The 18,207-nt window shown below is 32.9% G+C and overlaps 2 long non-coding RNA genes across 2 annotated transcripts; both read right to left on the bottom strand.

Annotated features, from left to right (window-relative positions):
• Positions 1 to 12,364: 12,364 nt before the first annotated feature.
• On the bottom strand, positions 12,365 to 13,570 carry LOC123305843. Its single transcript, XR_006536865.1, has 4 exons — positions 13,530 to 13,570; positions 13,241 to 13,465; positions 12,838 to 13,141; positions 12,365 to 12,522 (listed from the first exon to the last, which is right to left on the bottom strand). It is a non-coding gene; the product is annotated as an uncharacterized LOC123305843 (long non-coding RNA).
• Positions 13,571 to 15,282: 1,712 nt separating this feature from the next.
• On the bottom strand, positions 15,283 to 16,542 carry LOC123305842. Its single transcript, XR_006536864.1, has 4 exons — positions 16,502 to 16,542; positions 16,213 to 16,437; positions 15,810 to 16,113; positions 15,283 to 15,494 (listed from the first exon to the last, which is right to left on the bottom strand). It is a non-coding gene; the product is annotated as an uncharacterized LOC123305842 (long non-coding RNA).
• Between the last annotated feature and the right edge of the window lie 1,665 nt (positions 16,543 to 18,207).

The raw sequence follows: 18,207 nt of genomic DNA, 5'->3' as shown, positions 1-18,207 counted from the left end.
TGAAACGATCTGTAAGAAAAATAATATTTCACGAGGTGACAATGAAGAGTTTGTAGAACCTAAAGAGGAGGACCAAGAAGAGTCTATAGAAGAATAATTCTCATTATTTACGCCTAAACCACCGAAGAAAAGTACATTCTTTTTAAGAATGTTGCTATTATGCAACGTAAAATCAAATAATTCCTGCACTAAATCAGGATATAACAAAGTATATTGATTATTATGAGTAGTTAAGGAATTAACACTATCGTAACTAGTGGCAGTATTACCTTGATCATAGGATAAATTGCCTATGTGTTGTAGGGATAGTTGATTAGTATTGTATTCTTGTTCGTTATGTGGTATATTCATTACACTACACCTTAATCCTTCATTAGGTTTAGAAAACAAACATAACCAGTAAACATTCAAACTATTTTGTGATACTTTTTAGTGTTTACTGGTTCTAGTTAATTCCTCACTAACAAACCTAAATATTATCCTTCTTACTGTCAAGTAAAATATTATCGAACTCGATCCAACTCGATCCAACTTACTAATTACCTTGATTATTTTTACTAAGTGTTTATCCTCATATAAGGATAAACACTTATACTTATATGAGTATGTGATTAAGATATGTATATAATTTCAATTTTAAATCAAAAGGGCGGATGTGGGAAAACAACTATATCTATTAATATTGCCCATGCTTTCCGAAGACAAGGATACAAGGTCTTGCTCGTTGATAGTGATCCACAAGGGTCAGCACGTGATTGGAACGAAGTAAATGAAGGGCATATTATACCTGTAATAGGATTAGATCGAGAATCTTTACCACAAGATATAGAGGCTGTTAAAAAAGGGTTTGATGTAATTATCATCGATGGAGCACCGGCAATCGCTAAATTATCTATAGCAGCTGTAAAAATCTCTCACCTTGTACTAATACCTGTTCAACCATCACCTTGGGATATTTGGGCGACACAGGATTTAGTAGATATAATAAAGGCAAGACAGGAAGTAACTAACGGTATCCGGAAAGCATTCTTTATTATTAGCAGAACAATAAAGAATACAAAATTAAGTAAGGAAGTAATTAACGCTCTACATCAATATAACCTACCTACACTACGCTCATATACTACGCAAAAAGTAATATACCCAAGTACAGCTAGTGACGGTCTTACTGTATTTTAAAATTACCCCAATAGTGGTGCAGAAGAAATTAATAATATTACCAATGAATTAATAGAGTTACTAAATGGTATTAAAAATTAAAACTACGAATAGATCGTACATAGATAAAGAAAATGCTATTAAAGAAGTTACTGCAGATAAAACTGTTAGGCTTAATGTAAACCTACCTAACACGGTATTAAAGAAATTTAAATTAAAAACAGTGGAGAATAATATTACGATGTCTGAAATAATAGTTCAATGGGTTAATGAGTACATAAGTAAATGAGTACTTGCTTATGTACTCATTTACTTATGTACTCTACCTATTAATTCATCAATAGACTTATCAAAATATTCTGATATTGCAACAATAACTGCTGTGTTTAAACTTCTATTAGGGTTCGCATCATTTATAAATTTTGTAATAGTTTCATGATCAAAGCCTATGTGTACTGAAAATTTATAAGGATTAATATTAATAGCACTTAATTGAATTTTTTAAAAATCTCGCAGACTTATACTCCAATCATCCAATAAAATATCTAAATCCTTATACTCACCCTGCACTATAAATTTTTTCTGCCAATTATCTCATCTATGGAGCAATTAAAATAACTGGCTATTTTTATTATAGTAACAAGACTGGGATTAGTACGATTATGAAATATTTGACAAATAGTGTGATATGAAACACCTATATTCTTGGCAAAAAGCTTCCTATTAATTTTTAACCTATCCAACCGATTTGTCAAAAAATTTTTAATACTATTCACTACATCCATGATATCACCTAAAAAATTAAAACTAACATATAATGTTGTCGAAATCGATAATATTTTACTTGACAACTAAAAGAATATTCTTTAAATTTATCTATGAACATAAATTAATATTGTTTAATTAAAAACCAGTAAACACTAAAAAGTATCGCAAAATAGTTTGAATGTTTACTGGTCATGTTTGTTTTCTAAACCTAATGAAGGATTAAGGTGTAGTACTATGAAACTATCATATATTTATAGTTTTGACAACAAAGGTAATACTTTTGTAGATCAAGACATATCAACGGACAGTTTGTCACAACAGAGAAATTCCAACAATATAATGGACTGAGAAATCAACCACTTTCATCTGAGAGATAAAAGTTTGATTATAGCGACTAGAAGTCGCATATCAAGCTAAAGCTTATTCGAGTCTTATGTTAGAAATCATGTCTGATTCATGTGCATCAGTATGCTTATTAATATATTCATTAATTATATCATCAGTCACATTACCACTAGTAGCACTAAAGTAACCCCGTGCCCACAAATGTCTACCCAAGTAATATTGTTTTAATATTGGAAATTCCTCTTGCATCTTCTTTGAAGATCTGACTTTCGCTTTTTGTACAAATTCACAGATTTTTATATGAGGTGGAATATTAGCAAAAATGTGTATATGATCGCTTGATACTACTCCATTTTCTATTTTAATACCTAATTCTGTTGCTACCTGTGCAATAATTTCTCGAACCCTCTTTTTTATGTAGTTAAGTGGGATAGGGTTAACACCCTCGCCTTTAGGCGAACACTTTAGTATAATCTATCTAATAGGTTACTAGAGGAAGAGATGGAATATAGGAGAGGGTCTCATAGCCTGTATGATTTAAAGTATCATATAGTGTTTTGTTCAAAGTACAGGTATAGAGTTTTAACTGGGCAAATAGCAAGTAGAGCAAGGGAAGTAATTCAGGAAATATGTGCAGCTAATTACATAGATATAATTAGTGGCAGCATAAGTCCTGACCATGTTCATATATTAGTATCAGTTCCACCGAGTATCTCAATATCTAAGGTGTTACAATATATTAAAGGAAAGAGTAGTCGTAAATTGCTACAGGAATTTGAACTACTTCGTAAGCGATGTTGGGGTCAACATCTTTGGGCTAGAGGGTATTTTGTTGTTACAGTTGGTAATGTGAATTCAGAAGCAGTACAGAAGTATATAGAGCAACAAGAAGAATATCATAAAAAAGTTGATTTTAGAATATCAGAGGAGTCTTTCCAATTAACTGTGTAAATTTTTTCAAAGCCCTAGATTCTTCCTTCAAATTTAATTAAAAAATGAGCCATAGCCGCGTTCCAATTTGGGACAGGCATAGACCATTTTCTAGTCATATAATCAATTGCCAAATATAAGCTTTTAAAAACAGCATTATCATTTGGGAAAACTCTCTTATTTTTAGTCACCTTACGTAACTGACTAATGACAGATTCCACAGCATTAGTAGTATAAATTATTTTCCTTATTTCTTCAGGACAGCCTAAGAAAATTATTAAATTATCCCAATTGGCATACCAGGACTTAGCAATTTGAGGATATTGTTTATTCCATTTTGCTTCAAAACTTTCCAAAGCAAGATGTGCTTCTTCTTCAGTACTAGCAGTATAAATAGGTTTTAAATCACCTGCAAGTTCTTTACGGTCCTTATAAGATACATATCTGAAACTATTTCTGATTTGATGTACAATACATAATTGATGCTCAGTCTTTGGAAAAAATGCTCCTATAGCTTCAGACATACCAGTCAAGTTATCGCTGCAGGCAATTAACATATCTTGCATACCCCTGTTTTTCATCTCAGTAAAATTACTAAGCAAAAATTTAGCACCTTCATTTTCACTGATCCATAATCCTAAAATATCTTTCTGTCCTTGTAAATCAATACCTAATGCAACATATACTGATTGATTGATAATACGTTTATCCTGACGTACTTTTACTATTAAACAATCAAAAAACACTATAGCATATACTGAGTCCAGTGGACGACTCTGCCATAGCTTAACATCCTCAATTATATCATCAGTAATTTGACTAATTAAGCTCTCACTAATATCAGCTCCATACAATTCTTGCAGTTGAATCTTTATATCTGATAAGCTCATGCCTTAAGCGTATAACGATAGCACTTTGTCATCAAATCCATCAAACCTTCTTTGACGCTTTGCTATTAATGCTTGTTCAAAACTACTATTCCTATCCCTTGGTACTTCAATCTCAACAGCACCATTCTTTGTCATGAGGTTCTTTACATTATAACCATTACGCGAATTCTCAATATTACTCTGACTATATTTGCTATATCCTAAATGATTATTCATCTCTGACTGCAATGCCTTCTCTACAAGACGCTTAGTTAACTGTTTTAATAAACCATCTTCTTTAAATAAAGTTGATATATCTGTATCATTATTGATCAATAAATCTATGGCTTGATTTATTGCTTCATTTTGTTTTTGAGCCATATTAATTTCTCCTTAAGTTATAATGTTCTTTATATAACCTTTGAGAAATTTACACACTTATTTGCACAGAGCCAGATTTTAGAATATCAGAGTTTTGGCGTTTACGCTTTTAATCTGCTTTGCAAGCGTAAACCAAACTACCGGCTTTAGACGGTAGTAATTTATATATAGTATCACGACTTATATTAAATAATTTACTTACCTTACTTATTGCATCCCTGCTTCTACAGCTTTTATAACTCTTAGTCTTAGTTCTATTGCATATGCTCGTGCCATATCTCTTTATATATTTATTAATAATTGCTTAGTATAACATGATACTTTCATTTTGTCAGTACCTTAATGATTCTTGCTATATTTTACTAAACACACTATAATCTGGCGTCTTCTCTGTAAGAGCAAAATCACAAAACCTTTTACCAGCATTACTATCAGCTAAATAACGTTCTAATTCCCGGTCAGATAAGTCTTGCATAAATTGTAAAAGTAAACATTTAAATAACCGCAATATCCCGTAACCTTTATAATTAGCCTCAGATTCTATCGCTAATAACTCTCTTTCAACTGTTTTAAACTTAAATAAACTTTTAAATTTACGATATTGATGATCGGGGCTAACTAATTCATCTAAACTGACCATTGTTATTTGATGCTCTGACATTCCTTACTTATTTATTTTTTATCTCATTATAACCTTTTACTCGTCATCTTTCAACAACCCCTAAAAATGCATAAATTGCATTTTTTTATGTCAATTATTGAAGTGCGAAACTTATCAAATTGTTAAAAGCTTGGCATAATAAGGATTTTAGCAAGTTAATTAACCATAATTTAGGCATCTTAATACGAAACTCGCGTGTATTAATAAATCTAAATCTGGGGGTAATATGGTATAAAAATTTTAAAATATAGTGTTCCATTTTTGACGTAATTTACTGGTCCCTTTTACTGTAGCAATGACAACGCGTTTGCGTAAGGTGAGTTTTGTAATGAAATTACCAAAAATTGCATGCTATTTTTGCTATGAATTTTTAATATAGTTAACTTACTAAATAGTAGTATACTTCTTTTTACCTGAAGAATTGGGAGTCTTAAATATCAATAAACGAAGCGATTTATAGTATTGATTTTAATCCTTTTTTGGTTGAATTCCCAGCTGCTTGCGGTGGAGATTGCTTTTATTTTCTACAAATTAATATCATGTCATAATAGACCTATGTCAGGTCTTAAATATAAGGATATATAATATGAATACAGAACCTACTAACACACACGATCTTTCAATAACACTAAAAGAGAGTCATAATGTACGTGAAAAGGCACAATTTTTTTTACAACCGAAAGATACAGCGGGAGGAGTAAAAGTAACATCTAAGCAGCCTTCTTTGGATATTTTAAATTCTAATAATACTAATTATGCAAAGGCCCACAAAGCGTTAGAAGCATTCTTTTTAAATCAAAAAAACAGACCGGAATATAAAGATGAGTCATGTGCAAATGATTCTCAGAAAACTGACTTAAATCATCACCAAAATCAATTAAACTGTGATTCTACTACTAGTTAAAGTTCAATATTATCTAACTCAAGTAATAACCATATACCAATCCCATCACCACTATTATCAAGCAGTTTTCTTCAGAATAAGTCTTGTAATAACTTGCCAAAAATTATGCTGGATACTGATGATGGGATTAAGATAAACTCCAAATCCCAAGATAGCCAAGTTAAAAACATCAGCACCCAAACTGAATTAACTATTAATTCAATAATAGACAGGTTAGAACAATTAAAACTACACAATACACAAGCCACTACATCTTCAGTATATTCTGAAGATTGTGTAGATAGTGGTAGTGAAATGATAGGAATTTGTATGAATTATGGTAAATCTTGTAGTGATATTTGAAAAAGGTGGATACCGCTGTTACCCATAAAAAGGAGATAGAACTTACGCTATAGATGCTTCTGTCCTAGAACTTGTATAAATTGTAGGAGTCAAGATGGATTGCTTAAAAAAATCTAAAATGAGTCTTGACTATAAAGACTGTATTTTTACTTCTACAGCATGATGATATTAATCTAATACAATATTTTTTAATTTTAATTAAAATTTGATACAATGAATAACTTTTTCCTTATTTTATTAAATAGAACATTTGCTTCTCCTCAAAAAATTAAAGACAGAATATTTAAATGCAATTCTAACATATACTCGGACATAAAATATTATAGAGAAGGGTTTATTGATGATCCTACGAGTCTGCATCCTCTTATAGAAAAGTCTTGTTCTATAACAAAATTCTTAGACGTTACTTCAAGCATACTGCCTAAACCTGTAATCAGCATATCAACCACTTTCATCTGAGAGATAAAAGTTTGATTATAGCGACTAGAAGTCGCATATCAAGCTAAAGCTTATTCGAGTCTTATGTTAGAAATCATGTCTGATTCATGTGCATCAGTATGCTTATTAATATATTCATTAATTATATCATCAGTCACATTACCACTAGTAGCACTAAAGTAACCCCGTGCCCACAAATGTCTACCCAAGTATTTTTGTTTTAATATTGGAAATTCCTCTTGCATCTTCTTTGAAGATCTGACTTTCGCTTTTTGTACAAATTCACAGATTTTTATATGAGGTGGAATATTAGCAAAAATGTGTATATGATCGCTTGATACTACTCCATTTTCTATTTTAATACCTAATTCTGTTGCTACCTGTGCAATAATTTCTCGAACCCTCTTTTTTATATCGTAAGTTAATACCTTATATCGATACTTTGTAATCCACACTATGTGATAGCGATGATAGTAAACTGTATGTGATTTCCTGCTGTAATGTGTCATAGTGCTTATGATGCTAACGCATCATCGTGCACATGGCAAGCTAAAGCTTCTCCATCTGGAAGATGGAGGTTTGTACCTCCAAAGGGACTATCAACCTCTTTGAGCCAAACTGTTAAAGTAGTATTATCTTGCATATCTAATGATTCAATTCGTTTAAAATATCCTTGTAGTTTAGCATCTTCCGAAAAAGCTATTGTCCTATTGGACTTAATACCAAAAATAAAATATTTGCTTAAATCATAGTGTATAAATTTTACTGTTTCTTTGGATGAAAACCAATTATCAGCAAGCACGTAAGCAAATTTTATGTCATTATTTATGGCTTGTTTAACTAGCTTACGAAATAACTCATTTTTATTAACGCTGGATTTACGTTTTTCTTTTTTAGTCTCTATATCACAAAATTTTATCTCCTTTTTTATAACTTCATAACTTACAGGAAAACTGATATCTCCATAACGAATCAAACACGATAGTAAATTAATGCCTTTTATGTAGTTAAGTGGGATAGGGTTAACACCCTCGCCTTTAGGCGAACACTTTAGTATAATCTATCTAATAGGTTACTAGAGGAAGAGATGGAATATAGGAGAGGGTCTCATAGCCTGTATGATTTAAAGTATCATATAGTGTTTTGTACAAAGTACAGGTATAGAGTTTTAACTGGGCAAATAGCAAGTACAGCAAGGGAAGTAATTCAGGAAATATGTGCAGCTAATTACATAGATATAATTAGAGGCAGCATAAGTCCTGATCATGTTCATATATTAGTATCAGTTCCACCGAGTATCTCAATATCTAAGGTGTTACAATATATTAAAGGAAAGAGTAGTCGTAAATTGCTACAGGAATTTGAACTACTTCGTAAGCGATATTGGGGTCAACATCTTTGGGCTAGAGGGTATTTTGTTGTTACAGTTGGTAATGTGAATTCAGAAGCAGTACAGAAGTATATAGAGCAACAAGAAGAATGTCATAAAAAAGATGATTTTAGAATATCAGAGTTTTAGCGTTTACGCTTTTAATCTGCTTTGCAAGCGTAAACCAAACTACCGGCTTTAGACGGTAGTAATTGATAGCTATAACCAAGCTTTCTGATTTGTCTTAAAATAGTTACAGATGAAATATTGCCCCATTGCTTTGCTAAATCCTTTGATGTTTTATTCATATTAGCTTTGAAAAATTCTTTAAAAGATTCTGAATCTTTGATCTTATGACTATGACCTCTCTGATAACCAGTCGCTGCCTCTAAAGTACCTTGCTTATCCTTTAATTTTTTCCATTGATATATAGTATCACGACTTACATTAAATAATTTACTTGCTAACGCATCATGGTGCACATGGCAAGCTAAAGCTTCTCCATCTGGAAGATGGAGGTTTGTACCTCCAAAGGGACTATCAATAAAAGACTTAAAGCATTAGAAGCAAAAATGGCTCAAGATGGTATTGTTCTTACTGAAACTCAGTTGCAAGTACTAGAGAAACGACGTAATGAAAAAGAAGCATATGGTGAAATAGATACGCAGCATCCAGGTTACTTAGGGTGTCAGGATACGTATTATGTTGGCAATTTTAAAGGTTCTGTTGCATCTATTGCAAAGTATGATGATATGTGTTATATGGAGCTAAACAAATAGTAACACTTGAGAAACTTTAAAGGGTTTTGCTCATCGCCTGAAATAATAATAATAATAATAATAATATTTTATTCGTTCTTTCGATATACAATGTATACATAGAATTCGTCAAAAAAAAAAAAAAAATTTATAATTATAATAATAATATTAAAAGATAATGCGGTGATGGCCGACTTTTCGTAGACTATCCCGGTATTCACCTTAAACATCGTGGAAAACCATCAAAAACTCACGAGTAGGATAGTTGACATCCTTAAAAAGTAAGAATGTCTAAAATAAATAAATATGAAATTTGTTTACCTAAAAACAAAAAATAATATATTAATTAAATTTCTTTTTCCGGTGATAAAAAAAAATCTACCGGAAAGTGTCAAATATTATAAAAAATAAATAAATATTGATACCGGTGTATAAAAATTTCCACGGTACATGTTATATAATAAAAAAGAAAAAAAATTGATTACCGGTGTATAAAAAATTTCCACGGTAAATGTCATTTAATTAAAAAAATATTGATACCGGTGTATAAAAATTTCCACGGTACATGTTATATAATAAAAAAGAAAAAAAAAATTGATTACCGGTGTATAAAAAATTTCCACGGTAAATGTCATTTAATTAAAAAATAAATAAATTAATTAATTAATTAATATAAAATTATCGAATTCCGGTGATTAAGATCAACACGGAAAGTGTCAGAAATTAAAAATTATAAATACAATTACTTAATACATATATTAAGTTTAAAAATTACTTTTTAGTCCTTCCTCCAATGAATAGAAACACTGCTGTTGCGGGTACCTACGAACTGCATTGATCGGAGCCATTCTATTATCTCTCATAATGTCATTAACGGTTGACCCTTTACTGATTTTACCATAAAAAAGAATTGCAAGATACCTCGTATTTTTTTTAAAAAATGAATATTTACACCTGGGATTAACATATTCAGATGGATTTCGAATCATATAACGATTGCCCTGATTTATATTAATTTCGAACACATTTTTATTTTGGATAAAAAATTTGTAGATTTCAAAAATATAATGAGAGTGAAATGTCAGTATTCTGTTGTTCAGAAAGAATATTTTACAACTTTCAGTTCTTTTTAAGTTAAAAATAATTCTAATTGCTCTTTTCTGTATTTTAAATATTTTTGAGGCATTTACTGAAGCACCCCATATTACTATGCCATATGTCATAATTGAAGCAAAATTTGCATAGTAAACTGACAGTAGTGTCTTTTGGTCAACTCTTGATCTTAACGCTCTTAATTGAAAGCACACTCTGCTCAATTTTACACATAAGGTGTCAATATGAGATTTCCAATTCATTCCTGAATCTATTTCAACTCCTAGAAATGTCGTTTTACTTACAAACAGATTATGCGTAAAGGCGACTCCACCACCAAAACACACAATTGCTGTTTTGTTACGATTTAGAAGCAAATCGTTTTCATGGCACCAGCTGTCCATTAATTCCTGTACATTGTTAATGACTTTCATAAGCTCATCGGTATCTTTATGTGAAACGACGATGGTCGTATCATCGGCAAAGAGTGCAACTTTACAAAATAATTTACTAAATGAATTTGGCAAGTCATTAATAAATATGAGAAACAGCAATGACCCAAGAATAGACCCTTGTGGGACCCCAGACCTGATTGCTCCCCAACTTGACTTGAAAGTATTTCCGTCTATGTTTAATTCAACAAATTGAGCTCTATTAGATAAATATGACTCTATAAGTTTATAACATTGGCCACGAATACCATATGCATAAATTTTGGAGAGGAGTAAATTATGATTCACGCGATCGAAGGCTTTAGAAAAATCAAAAAATAAAGAGGCTACTTTAAAACCTTCATTAATTTTCGTGAGAATATGATCCGTGACGGCAAAAATTGCATTTGTAGTTCCTGTATTCTCTCGATATCCAAATTGATCGGGTGTCAATATGTTGAACCGAGTTAGAAAATTTGAAATTTTATTAAATATAACTCTCTCTTGAACTTTGCTGAAGATAGGTAAACATGATATCGGACGAAAATTACTGACATCCATATTATTGGGTTTCTTTTGAAGGGGTACTATTCGTGCTAATTTGCCACGATCAGGAAAGATTCCCTCCCTTAGCATACAATTAACAATTTCGACTAGAGGAGCCAATAAGGTTTTTGAAACCGATTTTAAAACATTACTGGAAATGCCTAAGTAGTCCATGGAGTCTTTGGATTTCATATTTCCAATAATTTGTTCTATGTCACGGGAATCGATTTCATCAATAAAAATAGTTTTTTCAAAATTTTTTATTTCAATTATGTTTTTGGCGTTATTATCCTGACCAATAGCAGAGCCCAAATTAATAAAACACTCATTTAAAGTGTCGACCATGGACATAGGGTCGCATATTTCAATATTATTTATACTTATGTGTTTAATGCCCCTAGATATGTTTAAAGTTTCATTTTTTATAATGTTCCATACAACTTTGGGATTGTTATTCGTGTTTTTTAATTTTTTTATCAAGGAAATTTTCTTGGCCATTGTAATAACTTTCTTGTATATTTTTTTGTACTTTTTGACATAATTTAAGAAATTTTTATTTTTTGCCGTTTTTTTCCGAATATTGAGTACTTTCAAGTTTTGGGACGATTTTATGATACCAGGGGTGATCCATTCAGGTCTGGAATAATTAAAAATTCTAACATTTGAGGAAGGACATGTCAAATCATAGTAGTACACGAAGGTATTTAAAAAACTATTAAATTTATTATTAATATCGTTACTCTCAAAGACTAGCTCCCATTTTTCCGTTTCCAAATGCCGGTTTAGTTTAACAAGATTTTCCTGAGTTATATGACGCTTTTGAATTATTTTACATTTCTTAGATTGTGGTTTCAAAGCACTAAATTGCAGAACAATGGCGTCATGGTCGGAAAATGCGCAATCTTCCACATAAGCATAGAAGTTTGGTAAATTAACGAAAAAATTATCTAACAAGCTGGAAGAGCTTGTAGTAATTCTTGTTGGCTTATCAGTAATAGCCAATTTACTGTCAAAGGTTGTTAACAAATTAACTAATGTCTTAACCTTCTCATCCTGCTTATCTAATTGATTTATATTAAAATCACCACAAACCACAAAGTGTTTTTTTTCACTTTTAATAATAATAAGACATTGTTCCAATCTACTAAAAAACGTTTCAATATTACCACTAGGTGGTCTATAAATACAAACTAGTACAATTGACTTGAGACGATACTCATATTTGGTTTCACACAAGGAGTTCGGCTTAGGCTACATTATACCCACCGAACAAAAAAAAAAAGGAAAAAAAAAAAATTTACAAAAAATTTACAAAAAAAAACAAAAAACAAAATGTCAGTAAAATATTTAAAATTTATTTAAAATTAAAATACAATTTCTTTTCATTACAAATCATAAAAATAAAAAAATGGCCGAAAGTGGATACCCGGGTGGCCAGGCACACGACGCACAAACAGAGAATCGCACGCAGCATCGCAGGCGGTAAACACGGCGCGAAAGGTCGTGATTGGATCACGGCGGCACCAGGCACTATAAAAAAACAAAAACAACGAGTCAACAAGTGACCTGATGGTTTTCTTGATGAAAAAACAAGATACTTTAACCTTTGCATCGAGCAAGTGAAGAGCTCGGAATTATATTCATCTCGTGGTGAAATATAAAAATAAAATAGAATCGAACATAAATCAAATTGGAACGACATCGTATTTAAAAAATTAATAAATCAACAACGATTATTAAACATAAAAAAAAATCGGACCAACATCGTAATTATAATTAATGGATCGACCACGACTTATTAATCAGAAACAATAAAACAAAAAAAACACAACGACCGGTACTCACGTGTAGTGTCCTGGTGATACAAGTTTCGAGTGGACGACCGCATGGTTATTTCATCCTTTGTTGTCTGGAAATTCAACATCGCCCATCAGCGGCAACACCACCGCATGCAGGCCGATTCGATCAACACAAATTATGGAAGAAAATCTGGTATACCTCAAGGATCACCCAGTGATTCCGCTGTGTGCTGCTGCGTTTCTCACCTGGCCGTCCGGTTGTTCGACCCCGGTTCCATTCATGAATGACTATGTAAGTTGTATTTATCTTTTCCTCTTTATCAATTAATTTGCCGGCCAAAGGACATAATCTAAAATAAATGGGGAAAGTGACGTTAATAAAAGGTTGGGGGTTTTAACAAACATTTTAAATTTAGGAAATAATATTAGTTAAGTTTTTTTTTTATTACCGTGTGTGGTGATTCCTGGTGCATCCATTAATCAAGCCGTCGAGTGGCCCCTTGTCACATTGGTGCTGGCCAATAGCCGCCTATTAACGACAAGGGACAGCCACTCTCCATTTCGCGGCACCAGGTGGTGGTGAAGACGATCTAATTGATTCGAAGATCCATACATCTCGCCCGTACTGTAACGGCAAACGGCCCTTGACCGAATGTGTATATGTATATATCCTTCTATTAATAGAAAAATAATATAATAATATTTCTGTATGCACCCTTACTTTTAACAGAATCTCACCAGGAATCATCGCTGTCAGATTAGTATTAAGCTGTGTTGTCCTAAAACAAATTTTAAATTCCTTTTAATTTTATTAAATACAAAAACCTAGGTTATGTATCTACTCATTCACATGTCAAATAATTTATGCTAAATTTACCATTGTTTTGCAATATACGTTTGATAAAACCGAAAGAAATGTAATTGTGAATAGTAGAAACGTTTTACAAAAATTTTACAAAAAAAAAGAAATTGAATAAACAGAATATTGAAATTTAATTGAGATTACTTACGTTTGTTCAAATCCATGTTGACACTTAAGTCGTTCACAGTAGAGCCAACATCACATAACCAATATAAATTTAGTGATTTCCATTTGAAATTACGCGCCATATTCCGACCGATCCAAAAAGACTTCCACTGCGACACCTTCATAGTTCGTTTCTCTTAATTAAATTGAGAATCGTTTTATGGTAACAGAGCGTTTGGTAAATGGCGTAATTTTCAATCGGCGTTATCTAAGACAACTTGAAAATAAACAACTATTAATCGTATAATCCTATAAATTTAATTTTTTTCAATATTTTTTGTTAACTTTAATTAAGCTTATTTCTACAAATCTTTTTCTGTTTTCTATAACACTTACATATAATCGTTGAACAATCGTGGAGTCTAACATGCCGGGCACCAGGAGCGGACGCATATTCACACCCACCACCAGCTGTAATCCACAACCCGAGGTGACTTCTCCGGGCTTCACAACGCCGCCAACAACAATGTCAGTACCCGTCGCACCGCCGCCAACTACAGTAGTCAACCAACTTCCATGGCTCGATTTCACGACGGCGCCTTCAACATCGACATCCACAACAGCCACCACATCCTCAACGTCAACAGCCCCACCAACTTCGACACATCAATCTCCTCCATCACGTGTGTTTAACCCTATAAGAACCCAAACCGAACTTAGTGCTGACATGCTGACAAACAACACCGTCTTCAGGCCATGGAGAACCAATTAATAAATATGGGTGAGTGGTTATGTAGTCTAAGCCGAAATATTCTCCAATCGCCCCACGCTCAGGGTCATTACAAAACCTCCAAAAACACAAAAAAACCTTTAGAAACCCTATCACCTTCTGATGACGCTAAAATTCACCTTTGGACGAAGTGCCCCAAAGCCTTGCCTCTCTGCGAAAACATCAGGAAGAAGATGAAAAGCATGGACTCATCCTCTCCAGAATTGAATCTGGAGAGGATGTCATAGGTTATGCCCTCAAATCTGACGTCCTGGTGGAACTCGTGGGGAAGCATCGCCTAAGAAAATTTCCGTCCCCAAAGCCGTGCCTCTCTGCGAAAACATCAGGAGGAAGATGAAGAGCATAGACTCATCCTCTCCAGAATTGAATCTGGGGAAGATGTCACAGGATATGCCCTCAAATCTGACCTCCTGGTGAAACTCGTGGGGAAACATCGCCTAAGACGAATTTCCGTCCCCAAAGCCATCAGAAACATAATAATGTCCCTTTACCACGTCACCAATCTCATGTGAGCTCGAGTGCGTAGACAACTCGTACGCGATATAAAGCCCACATTGAAGCGTTAAGCCCTATAATGAAAGAGTAGAGGAAATGCCGTAGCATTTTAGCCAGTGGGGGTGGATGAGACGATACTCATATTTGGTTTCACACAAGGAGTTCGGCTTAGGCTACATTATACCCACCGAACAAAAAAAAAAAGGAAAAAAAAAAATTTACAAAAAATTTACAAAAAAAAACAAAAAACAAAATGTCAGTAAAATATTTAAAATTTATTTAAAATTAAAATACAATTTCTTTTCATTACAAATCATAAAAATAAAAAAATGGCCGAAAGTGGATACCCGGGTGGCCAGGCACACGACGCACAAACAGAGAATCGCACGCAGCATCGCAGGCGGTAAACACGGCGCGAAAGGTCGTGATTGGATCACGGCGGCACCAGGCACTATAAAAAAACAAAAACAACGAGTCAACAAGTGACCTGATGGTTTTCTTGATGAAAAAACAAGATACTTTAACCTTTGCATCGAGCAAGTGAAGAGCTCGGAATTATATTCATCTCGTGGTGAAATATAAAAATAAAATAGAATCGAACATAAATCAAATTGGAACGACATCGTATTTAAAAAATTAATAAATCAACAACGATTATTAAACATAAAAAAAAATCGGACCAACATCGTAATTATAATTAATGGATCGACCACGACTTATTAATCAGAAACAATAAAACAAAAAAAACACAACGACCGGTACTCACGTGTAGTGTCCTGGTGATACAAGTTTCGAGTGGACGACCGCATGGTTATTTCATCCTTTGTTGTCTGGAAATTCAACATCGCCCATCAGCGGCAACACCACCGCATGCAGGCCGATTCGATCAACACAAATTATGGAAGAAAATCTGGTATACCTCAAGGATCACCCAGTGATTCCGCTGTGTGCTGCTGCGTTTCTCACCTGGCCGTCCGGTTGTTCGACCCCGGTTCCATTCATGAATGACTATGTAAGTTGTATTTATCTTTTCCTCTTTATCAATTAATTTGCCGGCCAAAGGACATAATCTAAAATAAATGGGGAAAGTGACGTTAATAAAAGGTTGGGGGTTTTAACAAACATTTTAAATTTAGGAAATAATATTAGTTAAGTTTTTTTTTAATTACCGTGTGTGGTGATTCCTGGTGCATCCATTAATCAAGCCGTCGAGTGGCCCCTTGTCACATTGGTGCTGGCCAATAGCCGCCTATTAACGACAAGGGACAGCCACTCTCCATTTCGCGGCACCAGGTGGTGGTGAAGACGATCTAATTGATTCGAAGATCCATACATCTCGCCCGTACTGTAACGGCAAACGGCCCTTGACCGAATGTGTATATGTATATATCCTTCTATTAATAGAAAAATAATATAATAATATTTCTGTATGCACCCTTACTTTTAACAGAATCTCACCAGGAATCATCGCTGTCAGATTAGTATTAAGCTGTGTTGTCCTAAAACAAATTTTAAATTCCTTTTAATTTTATTAAATACAAAAACCTAGGTTATCTACTCATTCACATGTCAAATAATTTATGCTAAATTTACCATTGTTTTGCAATATACGTTTGATAAAACCGAAAGAAATGTAATTGTGAATAGTAGAAACGTTTTACAAAAATTTTACAAAAAAAAAGAAATTGAATAAACAGAATATTGAAATTTAATTGAGATTACTTACGTTTGTTCAAATCCATGTTGACACTTAAGTCGTTCACAGTAGAGCCAACATCACATAACCAATATAAATTTAGTGATTTCCATTTGAAATTACGCGCCATATTCCGACCGATCCAAAAAGACTTCCACTGCGACACCTTCATAGTTCGTTTCTCTTAATTAAATTGAGAATCGTTTTAGACTTATCGTCAATAGAAGCTTCGATAGCTGCGCATTCAAAAACTTTTTCAATGCTTAAATTATTCAGATTCTCTTTTACTTTTATTTTTCCAACAAAGTTGTTCGAAGTTAAAATTAAACACCCGCCATTCTTAAAATCCTGTCTACAAAAGTATGATATGGGAGCATAATTCTTAATCTGATAAAAACTCAATTCATCCTCATTTAGCCAGTGTTCCGTTAAGCAGACAAAACTGGGTTGAATAGTGAACTTATTCGCAACAAATTCCTCTAAGTGAAGATGATTGGCTCTCAAACTACGAATATTTACGTGCAAAATAGATCTTGATAGCAAGTTGGGATTTACTACTTGAGAACTTTTAGAAGCTTGTCTAGTAAGTTTTTTAATTTATTAGTTTTTATTCTTTTAGAAGTCGGAACAGTTTTTGTACAACCAGTTGTCGAAGGAAACTGGGGTATATTTTTGTCAGGAATTTTTTTAACGGCATTTGCTTCTGTCAGAGGGAGTATACGATCGTCGCTCAATTCCTGTGCAATGTATTTTCTAATAGTTCGTGCTAACCGACGTGTACCACTATAGTTAATATCTTTACCATTTTTGTGGAAGTCAGTATTTAAAATCAAAAGTTTGTTAGTATATAAAGTTAAAGTATCGGCGCATCTAAATAATTCATTTTCCATAAACTGATTAATATTGAAAATCATATCATTGAATTCGTTTATGTCTTTTCTAAAAGGCAGTGTGGACAGAATTAGATTTGTATTTTTCGTGATATTCAATAGTTCAAGTAAAATTTTTTTCAAGTATTTAATACCAATGTCGTTTTCATTGTTTGAAGTCACATGGTATGAGCTAAGCATAACAATTATGTGATCCGATTTCGTAAAACTATTTACTTGTTCTTTTACGGCTTTAATAATATTTTCATGAGTATCATGACTTTTAATTAAAGCGGAAACCGAAAAGTTGTGAGGCAACAATTCTCTCAAACAAATAGACATTTGTTTACCAATTTGGTCAGATACAATTAATACACGCGGGGTAATTCGAGGGGTAACATGAGTACTTGAATTAGAGACTTCATTCGTCATATTTGAAGATGATAACCCACTACTAACGTTGGCAAACTTACTTTTTTTCGATCTTTTCAAAGATATTTTCGATTTTTTAATTAATTTTGTTTTGTTATTTTTTTGTTCCATATTATGAATATTGACTGAGCTAGAGCCACTTTCATTATTATCAACCTGGTAAGGTA

This window comes from Chrysoperla carnea, chromosome 1 (genome assembly GCF_905475395.1).
Source record: "Chrysoperla carnea chromosome 1, inChrCarn1.1, whole genome shotgun sequence".
Lineage (NCBI taxonomy): Eukaryota > Metazoa > Arthropoda > Insecta > Neuroptera > Chrysopidae > Chrysoperla > Chrysoperla carnea.
The sequence above is the reverse complement of the archived record's forward strand: the minus strand, read 5'-3'. Positions and strand labels throughout refer to the sequence as shown.